General features: G+C 40.3%; 2 non-coding genes across 2 annotated transcripts; both read left to right on the top strand.

Annotated features, from left to right (window-relative positions):
* The first annotated feature begins 4789 nt into the window (after positions 1 to 4789).
* LOC141634861 (small nucleolar RNA R71) lies at positions 4790 to 4896 on the top strand. The gene has a single exon (XR_012539579.1). It is a non-coding gene; the product is annotated as a small nucleolar RNA R71 (small nucleolar RNA).
* A 4837-nt stretch (positions 4897 to 9733) lies between these two features.
* On the top strand, positions 9734 to 9840 carry LOC141636594 (small nucleolar RNA R71). The gene has a single exon (XR_012541200.1). It is a non-coding gene; the product is annotated as a small nucleolar RNA R71 (small nucleolar RNA).
* Positions 9841 to 17276: the final 7436 nt, after the last annotated feature.

Below are 17276 nucleotides of genomic sequence, written 5' to 3'. Positions count from 1 at the left end.
TGGGAGTGTAGGAGTCTCCAAGGCTTGCTAGTCTTCCATCATGCTATCATCATCACCACTTCCCTCATGAGAAGTGGTCACATTGCCACTTTCCTTGTCATTTGCTTCTTCACTTTCTTCCTCATCTTGTTCATCATCATCTTCACCATTTCTTTCTCCATCTTCACTTGCTTCTTCCTCAATATTATCATCAACTTCTTCATCATTTCCAACAACCTCATTGTCTCCCACCACGTCCCTAGATGCACCCGGAAATAAGACTTCTCTATCCGCCCAACTAGGCAAAGGACAAGATGGATCAAGGAGTCCTTGCCTAGCTAGATGTAGGAGGGGTGGATATTGAGCCAAATACGCATTTTTCCGATCTTCATGGGCTTGCTTGTGCATTGCTTGCATGAGAAGAGTCACATAGTCTTTCCCAATTTCAATTCCTTCCGGCTTGAACTCTTCATACTTAAAGGGGTAAGGTGGTATGACAATGGAAGAGGAGGGGGTTTCAAGATCACCCTTTTGTTGTTGAATGATATACTCGGCTTCTTCGGAAAGGGGAAGTAGATAATTGGTCCGGTGGACACTTAGGCGACAAATCTTCGAGGGCAAGGTGAACGATCTAGCTTCACTAGTTAGCCATCCATACTTAGTGTCAAGGGGGTTTTGAGCAACCCACTTGAACTTGTGAATCATAATATGCATATCAATAAGATGGCCACCTTCCTTTGCTTTGTACTTCTTATCCTTATTGAAATTAGGATCAAAGTGCTTAGCTAGGACCGTGGCTAGGCCGCCATTGACAATAACGGTCGTGCCCTTCTTCCCATTATCAACATTAAGCCATCTATCAACCAATAGCCTCAAAGAATTGTAAGGCTTGGTGTGAATTCTTCCGATATTCAAAGCCGATTCAAGGAGAATAAAATCGAGTCTTGTGAAATGATTGGTGTCTTTCCTAGCAATTATGGTATTTCCCACAACCTTGTGCCATACTCTTATGCCCGGATGATGGACCAAAAGAGCACGACATGCATGAAAATCCTCAAATTTCTTCCCAGAGATTGCCTCCCAAAGAGGCTCGGGGTCATACTTTCCATAATGCTTAAGATAACTCGATTCATCACTAAGACCCAAAATTTCACCTAATTCCGTAAAGGTAATGCGTCTACTAACATTAGCTAGACGAAACTCGAGATTTTCTCTATTCTCAACTTTGGTGACTTTCAAAGAACTTAAAAATTCCAAGACAAGGGAGGGGTATGTCAATTCCTTTGTTTCAAACAATTTCTTCAACCCCATGGCTTTGAAAAAGGCTTTTGTTTGTTCAAGAACACCCAATTTTTCCAAGGTATCTTCACATATGAATTTGGTGGATTGGATAGATTTCATAGCAAACTTGACAAAGGTATTTCTATGGGTATCGGAAATAAAAGTTACCTCCGGATAATGCAAAAGTTGATTAATTACCGGAGTAGAAGATGTTGATGGTCCCATAGAAGGTTGTTGTTGTTGTTGCACTTCCAAGTTTGGTGTTGCCACCACCATAGCCAAAGCTTTCTTTGTTTGAAGAGCCTTTTGCCTTTGTGAGAGTGCCTTAGCCTTTGGTGCCTTTGTTGCTTTTGTTGCACCCTTAGTCCTTGCCATTGATGAGCTTAACCAAGAAAAGAGTGAAAAATCTTCAATTTGTAGTATGCCCAAATCGATTTGAAGGTGAAAGGCTTTGCCTTTATGAAAACAAAAATCGACTCAAAGGTTGAAGATTTTGTTCTTGGTTTTGATTTTTGTTGAAGAAGGAGTGATTAATTTGTTGTTGGAAGGATGGTTTGATTTGATTTTGTTGAGGGTTTTTGTTTTTATGATGGAGAGGATGAGGGTTTTGATGTTGTGGGTAGTGTTTATGAATGAATGAATGAATGAATGAAGGTGGGAGGGGTTTTAAAGAGGCCGAAAATTTCAAAACTGCAGGGGCAATCCGTGCGGATTAGGCTCAATCCGTGCGGATTCTGCTTCTTCTACCTTTGCAAAAACTCGCCTAAAGACGGGCGGATTTGGTACAATCCGCTCGGATTTTCTGAACACGGGACGGGCGGATTTGCTCAAGGACGGACGGATTTCTCATCCCGAGAGAAATTTGCTTGTTTTCCTCAGTGCAAAGACGGAGTCTTTCTCACAAGACGGACGGATTCTTCGGGACGGCGGATTTTCGTAAATCCGCTCGGATTCTTTAACAATCAAGAAAATTTCAAAATTCAGCTCGTTCAAGACGGGCGTCTTTTCCGCAGACGCTCGGATTGCATAAGACGGGCGGATTCTTGGGAATCCGCTCGGATTCTTCCTCCGTGTACACGGATTCGATTCCACCCGTGCACGCCGCATTCCCTTTATCATTCTTCCATTCTTTCTTCAAGTCTTGTGTTATTCATTGTGGGGGCACTACTAAGGCATGGATAGCCTAGGCAATTGCCATCCCCACACTAAGGTAAAGCACTACACATCAATTGAAATTGTTAGTCCCTCCCTCACTTTTCTCTTACATGACAATTATTTTGATCAAAGTAAATACAAATCCAAAAATGACAAAAATGCAATACAAGAATTGAAATGCAAGTTAGGGATTTAGAAATATTTACAAGTGGTGGTTTAGGGAGGACTCCACCAAACTCTCATTCTTGATGAGATGTCAAGGAGGCATGTTCAAGGTGTTGTTGATGTTGCTCAACACCTTGAAGAAGTAATCAAAAGCTTGTTCATTATTATGGTAGAGGTCCTCAATAGACCGTGGCCCTTGTTGTTGATCATGATCGATGGCATGCCCAATGTAGGGATTAAAAATCCCTTCAAATTCGTCGTCCCAAAGACCACAAACTTCATTGAGTTGATCATTGAAAATCTCTTGCTTAGATGGAGACAACTCTCCCAATTTCTTCTCTTGGCCAATGAGGCCATCCTCTTCTTCCTTGGTTGATTTTGATGAGCCTTGCAAGCTCTCCTTGTCACAATTTACTTGCTCTTTGAATGGAGCATCTTCAATTTTCTTCCTCCATTGGAGTTCCGATTTCTTCCTTTCATCTTTTCGGCTATAATGATCAATCATGAAACATGGCTCATGCAAACGAGGAGCTCTCATGGTTTTGTCAAGATTAAAAGTTATGCTTTCATCTCCCACTTCTAGAGTGAGCTCTCCATGTTTCACATCAATCACCGCACCGGCGGTGTGTAGGAAAGGTCTTCCTAGGATGATTGGAATGTTGGAATCTTCCTCCATATCAACAATGACAAAGTCCACCGGGATGAAAAACTTCCCAATTCGCACGGGGACATCTTCCCATATCCCTAACGGTGTCTTCGTTGATCTATCGGCCATTTGGAGTGTGATGTTGGTGCATTTAAGCTCTCCCATCCCCAACCTTTTACTCACCGAGTACGGCATGACACTCACACTAGCCCCTAGATCACATAAGGCTTTGTTGATCGTCGTGTCGCCAATGGTACACGGTATTGAGAAGCTTCCCGGATCCTTTAACTTTGGAGGTGAACTCCCTTGAAGTATTGCACTACTCACCTTAGTGAAGGCGATAGTCTCAAGTTTCTGGATTGACTTCTTCTTTGTGAGGATATCTTTCATGTACTTCGCATAGGCCGGAACGTGATTGATTAATTCCGTGAAAGGAATTGAGACTTCTAAATTCTTCACAATTTCCATGAACTTTCCAAGTTGATCATCAAATTTGGGCTTGGCTTGACGACTTGGAAAAGGAAGTCTAATCACAATGGGCTCCTTCTCTTTGGCCTTGTCTTCATTTTTCTTTGAACTTTCTTCTTTTGATGATTCTCCATCTTTGGAGTTTTGCACAATTTCTTCCTTTTCACTAGCTTCCAAAACTTCATCCTCAACTTGCTTCTTCGGTGCTTCATACCTTGTACCACTTCTCAAGTGAATGGCACTAACCGTTTCATGTCTAGGGGGATTACTTTGAGGTGGTAATTGTCCCTTTTGTCTCTGTGAGCTTGAAGATGCTAGTTGAGTCAATTGTGTTTCCAACATCTTGGTGTGAGCTAGAATGTTGTTGATGGTGGTTTCCTTTGCTTGGCTATCTTTTTGCATTTGGGTGAAAAATTCTTGTTGGTTCTTTTGCATTTGGAGGACCGCTTTTTGGACATCAAAGCCTTGGTCATTTTGGTGATTGTATGGATTTTGATTTTGGTAACCTTGGTTTTGATTGTAAAAGGGTCTTTGATTTTGGTTTCTCATGGGTGGTGGAGTGTATGTTGTTTGAGGGTTTTGAACATTTTGGCTTTTGTATGAGAGATTTGGATGGAACTTGGTGTTCTCATTGTAAAAATTTGAATAAGGGGTACACTCTTATATGCTTGGAAAGCATTCACTTGTTCGGTTGTTCCCATACACTCACTTGGGTCATGACCCAAAGTTCCGCAATTCTCAGATATCCCACTTGGGATTGATGAGGATGCCGTCATGGCATTAACATGATGCTTCGATGATTTTGAGTTTTCCTCAAGTCTAGCCATAGCTTGTTCAAACTTCAAGTTGATTGTATCAATGTGGGAGCTTAGTTGGGCACCTAATTGAGTAACGGTGTCCACTTCATACTTTCCTCCTCTAGTAGCCTTGCGAGGCCTACTATATTGTGAATTGTGGATTGCCATCTCTTCAATTTTGCTCCAAGTTTGGTTGTCATCAACCTCGGTGAACATCCCATTCGATCCCATATTGAGAATGTTCCTAGAATCTTCATAAAAACCATTCCAAAATTGTTGCACCAAAAACCATTCGCTAAGTCCATGGTGAGGACATGAGCGACAAATAACTTTAAACCGCTCCCAAGCTTCATACAAAGACTCTTCATCCCTTTGCTTAAAACCCGTAATTTAAGCTCTTAGCATGTTGGTCTTTTCCGGTGGGTAGAATTTTTTGTAGAAAGCTAGAGCCAACTTCTTCCAAGAATCTATTCCAAGGGTGGCCTTATCAAGGCCCTTCAACCATTGCTTTGCGGTGCGATTAAGGAAAAGGAAATAAGACCCATCTAATTTGGTCTTGAGTCACGCCCGTTTGAGAGATAGCATCACAATAATCGCAAAAGGTTTCCATATGAGAATGAGGGTCCTCACTAGGCATCCCCCCAAATTGGCTCCTCTCAACTAGTTGGATGAAGGCGGACTTGGCAATAAAATTTCCGGTGAGATGTTGCGGTGTAGGAGTACCATTTGGTAGATTCTCCTCGGTGGGTACGGAGTGCGACGAGAATTTTGGCATTGTAGGTGGATTTTGTGGGGTATTGTGTAATGGGTTTTCTTCTCCTTCTATTGCGAAAGGATTGACAAACTCACTAGTGGGTTGAACAACTTCACTAACACCTCTCAAATTCCTCCTAACAAGTCTCCTATTGTTCGTCAAGGTTCTTTCGATTTCACGGTCAAAAGGTAACAAATCACTTTGTAACCTTCTAGACATGCAAAATATCAAACAACTCAAAAACAATTAGAACAAACCTTGAGGGGTTTTACTTCCTCAAGGCGAAGAAAGACACAACTAATAACAAAAAGGAAATCTAAATCAAACAAACACCGTCCCCGAAAACGGCGCCATTTTTGATGCGATCCCGCTAAGTGTTCACAAATTAAGATGTGGTCGTTGGTCACGGTCGAATCAAAACACAATTTATAGCTTAACAAGCAACTCTACAATTAGTAAAGAGGCAAGTAAAGGTCGGATCCCAAGGGACGGGAGTTGAAATGAGATTTCTATTGTAACTAGCGGTGTCTAAGGGGTGTCACAAATTGGGTTGATGTAGAAGGTTACTAAACTAGAATAACAATGAAAACAAGCAAGATGAATAAAAAGGGGTGTAAACAATTGATTAAAGGCACTAGGGTGTCATGGGATCATAGGGGAATCATGGGATATGATCATACAAACATGTTCTCAAATTATAAGCAAGCAATTATTGTTGTGATGGATTGAGTTGGGTTATATCTTACAATCCTAGGAAAGTTTGGGTCCCGGAGCCGAATCGATTAGATTGTACAACACCTACAAGTCGACTTAATCTTCCCTACTCAACAACATGCATGGTCTAATGAGACTCGAGTTGGGTTATGTCTTACAAGTCTCATTGAAAAGATAGGAGATGATAGTAAATGCAAGGATTCATAGGCTTAGCATTTCATCAAATATAACATGTGCATGAGTTGAGATCAAAACAAGCAAGCAAATAAAACATGAAAGCATATTAATTTAAGCATGAATCATTCCCCATGTTGGTTTCCCCTAATCACCCATTAACCCTAGCTAAGAGACTACTCACTCATTATCATGTTGATCATGCTAGCAAGGTTGTCAATCATACTAACAATATGAAACATGATGAATAAATGAAAGTAATTAACAATAATTAAAAAAGGATTAAGAGATTATACCTACTAATGATTCCAATAATAAAGCAAGAATAATAGAAGTACTTGAATGCTAGATTGAGAGGTTGTCAATCTCCCAATAATAACCCAAATAATCTTCAATTACCCAAAATAAAGGATGAACAAAAGAGAGATTAAAGAACTAAAACTTGGATTAAAACTTGATTAATACTTGATTACTATATTGAAGAGAGATTTGAGTGATATTAACTACACTCATTATTGATAAGAAGAACATGCCCCTCTAATTAGCCTAATGGGGTATTTATAGTGAACATTAGGGAGGATGCATTAGGGTTAACTAAGGGCTAAACTAGTAATTACACTTTTTAAGTTGAGCAAGGAGGACCCGGTATTTCTCGAGAGAAGGGCTTCTCTTTTCGTAGCTTGAAGAAGACAATCCGTCTTTGTGAAGAAATCCGGGCGGAATAAGGTCGGGACGGCCGGATTTGGCGATGGAATCCGAGCGGATTCGAGGAATCCGGACGGATTGTTGAGGGGAATCCGAGCGGATTCGAGCACGGGACGCCTCGGATTGTGCGAGGGGGCTGGACGGGCGGATTGTTGACAATCCGCTCGGATTGTCATCAAATAGTAACTTCTTCTTTTCTTCCCTTTTCTTCATAAATTCCTTGGGGATTTCCTTGGGGACTCAAGGATCTTTCCTCAACATTGCTCTTCTACTATGATATGTACAAAGGCCTTCTAATCTTGTCTCTCCTTGATGCTTGGTCATTGAATTTGATCAATTTAGTCTCGTTTTGCCATGAAAATGCAAGATTCTTACTCCTTTCCTACCAAGGGATCAAAATCTCAAAGAATATGCGAAACAAAGAACTAAAGATAAGAAATGACCCAAATAAGCACTAAAAAGCATGGAAACAAGGCTAATTCGGGGGCTAAATATGCGCCAATTATGGTCACATCAGGGGGCACTACAAAGGCATGAATAGCCTAGGCAATTGCTATCCCCACACTAAGTCAAAGCACTACACATCAATAAAATCAAAAGTCCCTCCCTCACTTCTCTAAAAAATGATGAATATCTTGATCAAGGCACAAAAATATAAATCCAAAAATGACAAAAATGCAATGTAAAAATTTAAATGCAAGTTAGGGAGTTAGAATATTTACAAATGGTGGTTTAGGGAAGACTCCGCCAAACTCTCATCCAATGTGAGATGTCAAGGGGGCATATTCAAGGTGTTGTTGATGTTACTCAACACCTTGAAGAAGTAGTCGAAAGCTTGTTCATTGTCACGATAAAGGTCCTCAATATATCTTTGCACTTGTTGTTCTCCGTGATGGTCTTGGTTCATAGCATTACCAATGTAGGGATTAAATATCCCTTTGAACTCATCATCCCAAAGACCGCAAACTTCGTCTACTTGATCATTAAAAATTTCTTGAGTTGATAGAGACAACTCTCCTCCTTTCTTATTTTGGCCAATGAGGTCATCCTCTTCATTGTTGGATTTGGGTGAGCTTTTCAAGCTCTCTTTGTTTCTATTTCCTTGCTCTTTTGATGGAGCATCATCAACTTTCATTTTCCATTGGAATTCCGACTTCAACCTATCATCCTTCCGGCTATAGTGATCAACCATAAAGCATGGTTCATGCAAATGGGGAGCTCTTATGGTTTTGTCAAGATTGAAAGGTATGGTCTCGTCTCCCACTTCTGGAGTAAGCTCTCCGTGCTTCACATCTATCACCGCACCCGCGGTGTGCAAGAAATGTCTACCGAAGATGATCGGAATATTAGAGTCTTCTTCCATGTCAACGATGACAAAGTCCACCGGGATGAAGAACTTGTCGATTCTCACGGGAACATCTTCCCATATCCCTAACAGTGTCTTCGTCGACCTATCGGCCATTTTGAGTGTGATGTTGGTACATTTAAGCTCTCCCATCCCTAGCCTTTTACTAACCGAATACGGCATAACACTCACGCTTGCTCCTAAATCACACAAAGCCTTGTTTATCGTGGTGTCGCCAATGGTACACGGTATTGAGAAGCTTCCTGGGTCTTTAAGTTTCGAAGGTGAACTCCCTTGAAGGATTGCACTACTCACCTTAGTGAAGGTGATAGTTTCAAGCTTCCAGATCGAGTTCTTTTTTGTAAGGATGTCCTTCATGTACTTTGCATAGGCCGACATGTGATTGATTAATTCCATAAAAGGAATCGAGACTTCCAAATTCTTCACAATTTCCATGAATTTTCCAAGTTGGTCATCAAACTTAGGCTTAGCTTGACGACTTGGGAATGAAAGTCTAATCATGATGGGCTCTTTCTCCTTGGCCTTTTCTTGACTTTTCTTTGAAACTTCTTCTTTTGTTGGTTCATCTTCCTTTGAGTTTTGCACAACTTCTTCTTTGTCACTAGCTTCCACAACTTCATCCTCAACTTGCTTCTCTGGTCCTTCATATCTCGTACCACTCGTCAAGTGAATGGCACTAACCGTTTCATGTCTTGGGGGATTACCTTGAGGTGGTAATTGCCTCTTTTGTCTTTGAGAGTTTAAAGATGCTAGTTGGGTCAATTGAGTTTCCAACATTTTTGTGTGGGCTAGGATGTTGTTGATGGTGGTGTCTTTTGCTTGGCTATATTTTTGCATTTGAGTGAAAAATTCTTGTTGATTCTTTTGCATTTGGAGGACCGCTTTTTGAACATCAAAACCTTGGTCATTTTGTTGACTGTATGGAGTTTGATTTTGGTAACCTTGGTTTTGGTTGAAAAAGGGTCTTTGATTTTGGTTTCTCATGGGAGGTGGGGTGTATGTTTGTTGAGGGTTTTGAACATTTTGGCTTTTGTATGAGAGATTTGGGTGGAATTTGGTGTTTTCATTGTAATAATTGGAATAAGGGGTACCACTCTTGTATGCTTCAAAAGCATTTACTTGTTCATTTGTTCCTTCATTCACTTTGGTCATGTCCCAAAGTTCCATAATTCTCACATATCCCACTTGGGATTGATGAAGATGCTACCATGGCTTTAACATGATGCTTTGGTGATATTGAGGCTTCTTCAAGTTTAGCCATAGCCTTTTCAAACTTTAGGTTAATGGTATCAATATGAGCACTAAGTTGATCACCCAATTGATTAATAAAGTCCACTTCATGGTTTCCTCCTCTAGTAGCCTTGCGAGGTCTACTATATTGTGAATTATGGACCGCTATTTCCTCAATCTTGTTCCAAGTTTGATTATCGTCAACTTCGGTGAACATACCATTTGATCCCATGTTGAGAATGTTTCTTGAGTCTTCATAAAGACCATTCCAAAATTGTTGTACCAAGAACCACTCGCTAAGTCCATGATGAGGACATGAGCGACAAATTCCTTTGAATCGCTCCCAAGCTTCATACAAAGATTCTTCATCCCTTTGCTTAAAACCCGTAATTTGAGCTCTTAGCATGTTAGTCTTTTCCGGAGGGTAGAATTTTTTGTAGAAAGCTAGAGCCAACTTCTTCCAAGAGTCAATTCCAAGAGTAGCCTTATCAAGGCTTTTCAACCAATGTTTTTCGGTGCCGATTAGAGAAAAAGGAAATAAGACCCATCGAATTTGGTCTTGAGTCACACCGGTTTGTGAAATCGCATAACAATAGTCACAAAAAGTCTCCATGTGAGAGTAAGGGTCTTCACTAGGCATCCCCCCAAATTGGCTTCTTTCGACTAATTGGATAAATGCGGATTTTGCAATGAAATTTCCGGTTAAGTGTTGTGGTGTGGGAGTACCATTGGTTAGGTTCTCCTCGGTTGATACGGAATGTGATGAAAATTTAGGCATTGTAGGTTGATTTTGTGTTGGATTTTGTGTTGGGTTCTCCTCATCTTCTCTTGCAAAAGGGTTGATGAACTCAATAGTATTTGGTTGAATATCTACAACCTCACCAATACCTCTCAAAGTGTTTCTAGCAAGTCTTCTATTGTTGGTCAAAGTCCTTTCAATCTCGTGATCAATGGGTAACAAGTTACCTTGTGATCTTCTAGACATGCAAAATATCAAACAACATGAAAACAATTAGAACAAACCTTGAGGAGTTTTACTTCCCCAAGGCAAAGAAAGACACAACTAATAACAATCTAGGAAAATCAAATCAAGTTAACACCGTCCCCGGCAACGGCGCCATATTTGGTCGGACTCACTTGGAGCTTAATTTTTGGTTACTTGTCGTTAGGAGCACCTAGACCAAAATAATATTTATAACTTCACAAACAACTGTACTATTAGTAAAGAGGCAAGTAAAGGTTGGATTCTAAGGGACGGGTATTGATGTAGGATTTTCGATTGCAAGTAGCGGTGTCTAGGGGTGTCACGATTTAGGTTTGAGATGAGAAGATCACTAAACTAAATAGCAATAAAAGTAAAGAAGCAATATGATTAGAATGAGATGTAAACAATTGATTAAAAGCACTAGGGTTTCATGGGGTCATAGGGGAGTCATGGGAATTGATCATACAAACACATTCTCAAATTATAAGCAAGCAATTATTGTTGTGATGGATTGAGTTGGTTTATATCTTACAATCCTAGGAAGGTTTGGGTCCCAGAGCCGAATTGATTAGATTGTACAACACCTACAAGTCGAGTTAATCCTCCCTACTCAACTATATGCATGGTCTAATGAGACTCGAGTTGGTTTATGTCTTACAAGTCTCATTGAAAAGGTAAGTGATGGGTAAAAAATGCAATGATTCATAGGCTCGCATTTCATCAAACATAACATGTGCATAAGTTGAGATCACAGCAAGCAAGCAAATAAATTATGAAAACATATTAAATTAAGCATGAATCATCCCCCATGTTGGTTTCCCCTAATTACACATTAACCCTAGTTAAGGAAACTACTCACTCATTATCAAGTTTAACACGTTAACAAGGTTGTCAATCATATTAACAAGGCAAAACATGTTGAATAAATGAAGATGATTAACAATAATTAAAGAGGGATTAAGAGAATTATACCTACTAATGATTCCAAAAAAAGCAAAGAATAATAGAAGTACTTGATGAATGATTGGAAGGTTGTCAATCTCCCAATAATAACCCAAATAATCTTCAATTACCCAAAATAAAAGATGAACAAAAGATAAATTAAGGAAATGAGATTTGTATTAATATTTGATTAGAAGTTGGTTACAAGATTAGGAAGAGATTAGAATGACATAAACTACACTAAAGATTGATAAGAAGAACATGATCAATCTAATTAGACTAATGGGGTATTTATAGTAGGGATTAGGTACACAAATTAGGGTTTACTAAGGGCTTAAATGGCGATTAAGTCCTTGAGGAATCGCTCCTCTCAGAAAAGATGCGAGTCTCCTTTTTTCTAGTCTTCCGAAAATATGCGCATCTTTAATGGAAAGGAGAAGAGGATGTTTGGGCCTGTAAGACAATCCGAGCGTCCAAGGGGTCGGGACGGGCGGATTCTGGGGTGGCTGGACGAGCGTCTTGATGGCTGGACGAGCGGATTGGGGCGTGGTTGGACGGGCATCCCTATGGCAAAGAAGCTCGGATCTTTGGAGTCTTGGACGGGCGTCCTGCTATGCTGGACGAGCGGATATCGTCACAGCTTTTCTTTTCTTCTTTTCTTCCTCTCTTCTTCCAATAATCCTCTGGGATTTAGTCGGGGATGCAAGGATTTCTTCATCATTGCACATCTACTATAATATGTACAAAGGCCTTCTAGTCTTGTCTTCTCTTTGATGCTTGGTCATTAGATTCGATCAATTTAGCTCTATTTTGCTATGAAAATGCAAGGTTTGCACTCCTCTCCTACCAAGGAAACAAAACCTCAAAGAATAAGCAAAACAAAGGACTAAAGATAGTAAATGACCCAAATATGCACTAAAAAGCATAGGAACGAGGCTAATTCGGGGACTAAATATGCTCAAATAATGGTCACATCACATTTGCATGATATAATTTTTTGACCAAAAAATACTCTAAACATAGAGTTTGGCTGTTGGTTTTATGAGATGAAATGAGAAAAAGTAGTTCATTATTCATCATCTTCTTCATTAAAGAAACCTTATTAAAACCTCTAATTAAACTCACAAAATAATATACATCTTTTATTACTAGAGTAGTAGTAATATTTGTAGTATTATTTAGAAGTTATTTCTACTAGTATCTAGTTTATATTAGTAGGAATTTTGGGGCACTTCTTGGGTGCAACTTGAAGGAGGAGCTCTACTTTGGACTCTAGGTTGATGGAGTACAACCTCAAGATTGGAGTTCATCATCAAGAGTTGATGATCATGATCACTTTTGCCATATGTTGAAGACAAGGTTGTCTTTCTTATCCTTTTCCTCTTATTTCTTGTTACATGCATGTAACTAGATCAACATAGACTAAATTAAAAGGAAATTTAGTAACTAATTAGAGGAGTCTAATTAGCGTTTAGAACCAACACCATTCCGCCTCCGGGATTTGACTTTCTAACAGTATACGTAGAGGCGGGATCTTTAGCTCTACCGGTTGTACTACGTCCATACCATATGCTAAGTAGAAAGATGTTTCTCCTGTGGGTATTCAGATGGAGGTTCGGTATCCCCAGAGTGCGAAAGGGAGTTTGCTCGGCCAATCGCAGTAATTGTCTTGCATTTTTCTTAATGATTGTGACGAGTGGTTTTTTTGCTGCTTCTATCGCTTCGTTGGTGTGGGGGTGATAGAGAGATGAACGATGTCGTTTGATCTTGATTTGTCTGGTAAGGCTTGTGCTTCGACTCGAAAGTGGGAGCCTTGGTCACTGATGATCTCAGGGGGTACCCCATATCTATAGATGATGTTTTCTTGGATGAACTTGGCCATCTATTTGTTGGTCAAAATGGCGTAGGATTGTGCTTCTACGCACTTGGTAAGGTAGTCGATTGCGACGAGAACAAAGCAATGACCTTTGGTGCCTATCAGGTTGAATTTATCGATGATGTCGATATCTAGGTTGAGAAAGACCAGGGTGATGTCATGGTGTATAAATGGGATGGTGGTATGTGTTGTACGTTGGTGAAGATTTAGCAGTTGTGTCAATATGTAGATACCCAGTATTTGTCGAGTCTCCAACAAACACCTGATGATTATCGGACTACAACATGCTTAGGAATCGTAGTGTTTAATCGACAGCTTTGTATAACTATACGTCGGAAAACTCAAAACGATTTCGAAAAAAAACATTTCAAAACATTTCAAAAGTACCGGGAGTGTTTAATGCACGACGACGGGGTCGCAATGACACTAACTAGAGTCAAAACCGACACCGGACCAAAAACTGACTTAAAAATTCAAATCCCGACTCAAACAACGAGTCAAACCGAGTCAAACACAAAAAAAAACTTCACAAAGCTTCCATGTTAAGTATACCTGGTATACTTGAATGGTCAAGTACAACAATCATGCCATCCAAAACCTAGGATAGAACAAATCATGATTTCAATTGCGTGATAGTGACAAGACAGCTCGAAGACCCGCGAAATGGCTCGCGCCTCTTCAAATAGCCCATGCAGCCACGTCGCTCAAAACGCACACAACCACCCATTTTTCTATAAATACCCCTCGAATGCCACCATTTGAAGGTACGCGAGTGTCCGCCCCCTCATCTCTCCCTTAAAATTCTCGACTCGACTTCTTAAGTCACAAACCGACAAGTATTTTCGACCTATCGATCGGAAATACAAGCCATACACATTGTTTGGTACCGTCATCGTGCATTAAATCACTTGACCGACCATCTCGACCAACTACACCATCACTAAACTTAAACAAAACACTCTTTACATTGCTAAAACAGTTTTCAACCGAGTTTTCCGACCTAACAAGTTGTTACACTTTCGTCAATTTCTCGTCTCAAACCTATTATGTAAGTATGAGGGTGTAAAAATCCTCTTCTTCCATGTTTTTTATCTGTTTTATGACTATAACATGCTAAAACATGCATAACATGGTTCAAACATAGGTTAGATGAGCCAAAACCGGATTTTGGCCAGAAACAGGGGCTGCTTGCATAGCAGAGAGGCTCGCGCCTCAATGCCCTCTCATGCCTTAATCCAGCCGTGTTTGCTCTCATCTTTCCTCTTTATTTCATTTCCTATTTGCAATCGGTTTTTACCATTTCAAATATCTCAAATCATTTTCATGATAAACTTTTAACCATAAAACATTTTTACCCTTGGTTCCTCATACCATGGCGGTTTAATCCTTGTTTCGGTGATAATATTTGGTTAATTACATTTTAAAGTGTATTTTAAAACCTTTAATTTCATTTCTTTACATTTCAAAACAAACATATTAGTCATAAACACAAATTCATCCTTGGTTCCACATACAATGTCGGTTTAAACCCAAGTACGATGATAAAACTTGACTAATTACAAACAAATGAACTTAATACAATTAGTTCTTAATCATTTTTCAAAACTATTCATGTCAAGCTTGCAAAAACGAACCCGACATCGAATATTGTCAATACAATGACGATTATTCAAGTCTCGTTCCTCATATCGACACCAAACCAGTCTAAACGACCTTTTCAAACTACGACGGGATTAAACACCCTCTTTCCAAACCATTTTACATACATTTTAACAGTCAGAAGACGTCCCTTGGATAGTCTGCTGACCCACGCCTAAACAGGCCAATCATTTTCAAGTTTTCAAATCAGGACAGGCCTGCTAGCATCGCCTGACGGCTCGAGCCTCAATAGGCTGCCTGATGCAGACCCTGTTCCTTTCCGGCACTCGTCTAGGACGATCCCGACTTCCGTTAACCCGAATACAAGACGGATCAGATGACAAATCTGCCTCTTTTACATTGTATTTGGAAAACGGCTTTCTACTACTACTACGAAAACGCGGTGTACCGAGTGCCAAAATCAGGCCGTACTGACGGCTTATCCGTCAGTATTTTTATTTCCTGACGGAAATTCCGTTAGTAACCAAGGTCAGCTTATTTCATCACTAAAATACCTATCCTGACGGAATTTCCGTCAGTTATGAAAAATACTGACGGATAAGTGATGGGAAAACCGTCGTTTGATACTAGCTTGCAACTGACGGAATTTCCGTCAGTATATGGATTTACTGACGGAAATTCCGTCACATAGTGACACGTGGCATTTTGTGGCGGCAGTTTTGAAAATCTAAAAAGGGGGGCCCTGACGGAAATTCCGTCAGTTTTTTATCATTACTGACGGAAATTCCGTCGGTATGGGTGACACGTGGTAGACGTGTGAGAAATCTGGAAAATGAGAAAAAATGGCAATGACGAAAATTCCGTCGGTATTTTGGCCATTCCTGACGGAATTTCTGTCAGTTTCATAAAAAACAGGCCTGGAAACAGCAGCCTGCTGCCCAGCCATGATGCGTTTTTGCATCGTTTCAAATACAGTCACGATGCCTATTTGCATCATTTCAAATACAACCAAAACCTGCAAAACACATATAAAATCGTCGACTGCCAAGCGGGAATCCATTTTCACGTCAACTGCTATTGCGGGAATAAAGAGAGGCAACAAAAGAGAACTGAACGCAATTTTTTTACATAAAAAATCGATCAAATTCGTACATTGTCTTACTAATTAAACATGAATCACAAATGTTTTTTCATACTCCCTACTAGACGACAATACTAACCTAACTAAAGGCTCTAACCTATAGGCTCAATAAAACTATCACCTCCAAACCCGTGTCCATCATCCGCAAAGTTATCCCGCCTATGTGGATTAAATTGTGAACACGTGTTTGGGGATTGAGATGCTTGCATATCAGCCCAAGCCTTTTGCATTGCCGCCATTTGTTCGGCCTGTTCACGAACGGTTTTTTCAAAAGCAATTCGAGCGGCTCGCTCATAATTCATTTAGGTGGAAAGCTGTGAAATCATGCTAGGAGCAAAAGAGAAAGACCGTCGACTAGCTTTGTTAGTAGGAGGATTATACCATATTTCGGTCCCTTTATCTCCGGTCCCAAATATCCGGTTCTTCTCGTCAAAACCCTTGACAGCCTTGTAGTACACCTGGATTTCGTCGGGAGACTGTCCAGGTGGCAATGGTTAACTCATCTCCTCATTGTAATCATGCTGAAAAAAGAAACAAAATCGTCAGAAATGATATATATATATATATATATATATATATATATATATATATATATATATATATAAAATAGGATCCTATATGAACTAAGAGTTTGGTGCGAACTTAAGAACTCAATAATTAGCCTTAGATTAAGTTGATCAACGGCCCCATTAACAACAATTTATTAATGTCTCCTTCCCACACACACACACTGTCACTCATGCACTACTCTTTCCTCCTCTCACCCATCTCACTCTCAACCCCGCAAGCAACCGACGCCGACGACCGACACCGACACTGACACCGACACCGAATCTCTACAACTATCGTCATCTGACGTCAGGCTACTGGCGTTTTGCCGGAGTTCGGATCTTCAACGATTCTCCACCGTTTACAGCTGCATTGTCAGCAATTCTTGTTGCCTTTTCTCCAATAACGCAACTGCTCCGTAGATGTCACACGGACGCAACGAGATTTCTAAGGTTTTATTTCGTTTATTTTGTAGATCTAATGTTCAGACTGAAATTTAAAAAAAAAAAAAAGTGAACCTTGATTTATGCGGTTGTGGGTTAGCACGATTGGCCTCCGGTGTGTGTTGTGGTGAAGAGTAGGTGATGTGGGAGTGCGACGGAGGAGCGTGTATAATCGAAGTTGGAGTCTACCAGTGAGGGTGGTGAGGACGGTGGGGCACGACGATGGATTGTGGCTGTCTAAGGAGGCGCGTGGTGTCGTCAGCGACGTTTGGGGTGGTCCATGTTGTCGCCGATGATTTATAGGGTG

This window comes from Silene latifolia, chromosome Y, assembly GCF_048544455.1.
Source record: "Silene latifolia isolate original U9 population chromosome Y, ASM4854445v1, whole genome shotgun sequence".
Taxonomy (NCBI): Eukaryota; Viridiplantae; Streptophyta; class Magnoliopsida; order Caryophyllales; family Caryophyllaceae; genus Silene; species Silene latifolia.
This window is presented reverse-complemented; position numbering and strand designations above follow the sequence as displayed.